The sequence below is a fragment of the Vitis vinifera genome, chromosome 2 (genome assembly GCF_030704535.1).
Source record: "Vitis vinifera cultivar Pinot Noir 40024 chromosome 2, ASM3070453v1".
Taxonomy (NCBI): domain Eukaryota; kingdom Viridiplantae; phylum Streptophyta; class Magnoliopsida; order Vitales; family Vitaceae; genus Vitis; species Vitis vinifera.
Window position 1 is genome coordinate 6,844,903 of NC_081806.1, and position 3,863 is coordinate 6,848,765.

The following is a 3,863-nucleotide window of genomic DNA, read 5'->3' on the forward strand; positions in this document are numbered from 1 at the left end:
TAGTTTCGACATTCAAAGCCATCATCGATTTTCAGATTGACATTCAGAGTCGCATCCTCGGTTTCGGCGTTCAGAGTCGTTATCACTTCTCAGTTTGACGTTCAGAGTCGTCATCATCACTTTTTAGTTTCGACGTCCAGATCCATTACCGCCATCTTGTTTAGGCTTCCAGAGCCACCACTGTCATCTTGTTTAGGCTTCCAGAGCCATTGCTATCATCTTGTTTAGGCTTCCAGAGTCATTACCGTCATCTTGTTTAGGCTTCCAGAGCCACCACCGTCATCTTGTTTAGGCTTTCAGAGCCATTGCTATCATCTTGTTTAGACTTCCAGAGTCATTATCATCATCTTGCTTAGGCTTCCAGAGTCATTACTGTCATCTCGTTTAGGCTTCCAGAGCCCTCACTATCGTCTCGTTTAGGCTTCCAGAGCCATCACTATCATCTCGTTTAGGCTTCCAGAGCCATCACTATCCTCTCGTTTAGGCTTCCAGAGCCATCACTGTCATCTCGTTTAGGCTTCCAAAGCCACCACTATCGTCTCGTTTAGGCTTCCAAAGCCATCACTGTCGTCTCGTTTAGGCTTCCAGAGCCATCACTGTAGTCTCATTTAGGCTTCCGAGCCGTCACTGTAGTCTCATTTAGGCTTCCAGAGCCATCACTGTCATCTCATTTAGGCTTCCAGAGCCATCACTGTCATCTTTTTTAGGCTTCCAGAGTTGTTGTTTTCTAGTTTAGCTTTTAGAGTTAGTTTTTGGCTGGCTTCCAGAGCTGTTATTTTCTAGTTTAATTTTTAGAGTTAGCTTTTTGGTTTGGCTTCCAGAGCTTTTATTTTCTCAGTTTAGTGCTTAGAGTCGGCCTTGTCATCAAGGGTCACAACTCCTGGCGTTCATGTCCACTGGCATTGCACATCTTACCTTCAGGGTTTTGCATTCGTCCTCGGCTTTCCTCACTTCGTTACCCGGTGCTTATCGCATATTCATCTCGTACTCCAGGGTGGTTCGACCGTTACTCATCTTTGACGTTGATCTCTTGGGTCACTTTTGGAGACATCTTAGAGAGAGTGTGGATCCTTGGTGCAAACTTAGAGGCGTCTTGAGATGCGCTTTTCTTTTAGGGATAGAGCCTTTGTGTTCATCTGTTGGCTTGAGTGAGTTCTTATTTTACTAGTGTCCTTTTGGGGGTCTCTTTTGTTCTTCGATAGAGTTCACTTCGTTACACTCACTATTCACACTTTCTTTTCATTCCAGTATTCATATTCCTTGCACTCGTGAACTCTACCGAAGAGGGGCATATTTGTAGACCCCCCCTGAGGCTGCGAAGCAGGGGGGAGTTTCTTTGTTTTTTTCTTTTTTCTTTTTTTTTCAGGCGGCTGATGGGAGATGGGCTCGGGCAGAGGAGTGCGGCGGATGGCAGGAAGCAACGGCTAGCTTGCTGAGGAAGAGACGAACAGAAGAAAAGGAAAGAAAAGAAGAAAGAGGGCATCCTTCAGCTGGGGAGGGGCGTGCCAGAGAGGGAGAAGGCGAGACGGAGCTTCTCTGAGGAACTCAGGTATGGCCATATTGGATGTTTTTGCTTCCTGATTTCTTTTATTTTCATTTTGTTTTCACTTTTATTATTCCTTCTTTGCCATTGCTGGTCTTGGATGTCTATTGTTGAGGATTGGACTTTGTTGAGCCTAAGCTGGCTTCACTTGCTCTGTTTTTGCTGTTATTCTCTCTGTTTTCTTTCTTGCTTAGTTTTTTTCCGAATATGAAGCCGTAAAGGGGAATGAGTCTATGGGGTATTACCCCGCGGACCCCCCTCATCCTCCGTGGCAGCGCCGTTCCAGCAACCCCCCTCCGTCTTCATCATCATCTCCAACTTCTACCCACCACCAACACCAGTTTTTCTTCTCTAGACCATCACCTTCACTTCTCACCTGCATGCAACTGGAGCTTTACGTGCATGGCCACCTCCCTCTCCACCTTTACTTCTCACTATTTCTTTCCAACACCGAACCCACCACCTGCACCATTATCCAAACCGCCATTAGAGTCACCACCCAGCCCGCCCGTTACAGGAGGTCGGTGGCAGCAGCATTGTCGGCGACGCGCGTGGCGAGCTTCTCCCCCAGACGGCCAGGCTTGACCGAAGGAGCCCCTCACGCGCCTGCAAAGGCCGCGGCTGCTGGCTCCCTCCTCGTGCGCGGACACCAAGCTGCAGCTGCGGGCTCCTCTCATGAACGCCGACGCCGGAACGCGACGGCGGATGCGGCACGGATGGCGATAATCGAGGTGGCGACGCGGAAACCGGGCATCCTGGACGGATTTCGAGGCCCTCCGGCGTTGCCTCCCTTGCCTTCATTTCCTCCGTCGCCGTCTCCGGAGGTGAGGAAGAAGATGACTTGAAAGTTGGAGGTTTGGATTTGGGCTTAAAAGTTGCTGGTGGACTTGGAGGTTTGGATTTGGGCTTGACTAGGTATGGGCTTGAGTTTTGCTGATGGATTTGGGCTTGCTCTTTTGGGCTTGAGTTTTGCTGATGGGTTTTGGAGGCTTGGGTCTAGGCTTGTAGATTTAAGCTTATGGGTTTGGGCTTATGGGCTTAGGCTTAGGGATTTAGGCTTTTGGGCTTGGGTTTGAACTTGGAGCTCAGGCCCAATCCTATGCTGAAGATGGGGCCTTTGTCTTGGGCCCATTTCTATTATTACCATAATTATTATTATTATTATTTTTAATTATTATTGTCATTATAATTGTTACCATTATTATTAATCATTGTTATCATTATATTTACTAATCATTATTATCATTATAATTATTATTATTATTATCATTAATTATTATTGTCATTGCTATCATTATTATTACTATCATTATTGTCATTATAATTGTTGCCATTATTATTAATCATTGTTATCATTATATTTACTAATCATTATTATCATTATAATTATTATTATTATTATCATTAATTATTATTGTTATTGCTATCATTATTATTACTATTATTATTGTCATTATAATTGTTGCCATTATTATTAATCATTGTTATCATTATATTTATTATTATTATTATTAATCATTGTTATCATTATAATTATTATTATTATTATCATTAATTATTATTGTCATTGCTATCATTATTATTATTATCATTATTATTATGGTCATTATGATTGTTACTATTATTATTAATCATTGTTATCATTTTATTTATTATTGTCATTATTAATCATTATCATCATTATTGTTGTTATTATTATTATTATTATCATTAATTATTGTTATCATTATTATTAACTCAACTTTCAAAAATCCATTTATTATTATTATCATCATTAATCCAAGCTTTCAAAAACCCCATCATTATTGTTATTATTACTTCAACTTTCAAAATCTTATTATTATTATTATTATTATTATTATCATTGATTAAAACTTTCAAAACCTTATTATTAATATTATTATTATTAATTCAAGCTTTCAAAACCTTATTATTAATATCATTATTATTAATTCAAGCTTTCTAACTTCCAATTTCAAAGCCTAATTTATAAATATTCAACCTTCAAATAATATTTCAAAATTCCGATCTTTAAAATTCAATTCTAAATTCCAAAAATTCCAATATTCACATTAATTTATTTAATTATTATTGTCTTATTTATTTATTCTAAAATTCCATTTTAAACAATTCATTAAAATTTCCGACTTCCGATTTTAATTTCTAAATTCCTAATCTCGAAAATTCACGTATTCCCATTAATTTATTCAATCATTAGTATTTTATTTATTTATTTTAAAACTCCAATTTAAACCAATTCTTTAAAACTTCTGATTTCCGAATTAAATTCCGAATCCCGAAAATTCTTATATTCTCATTA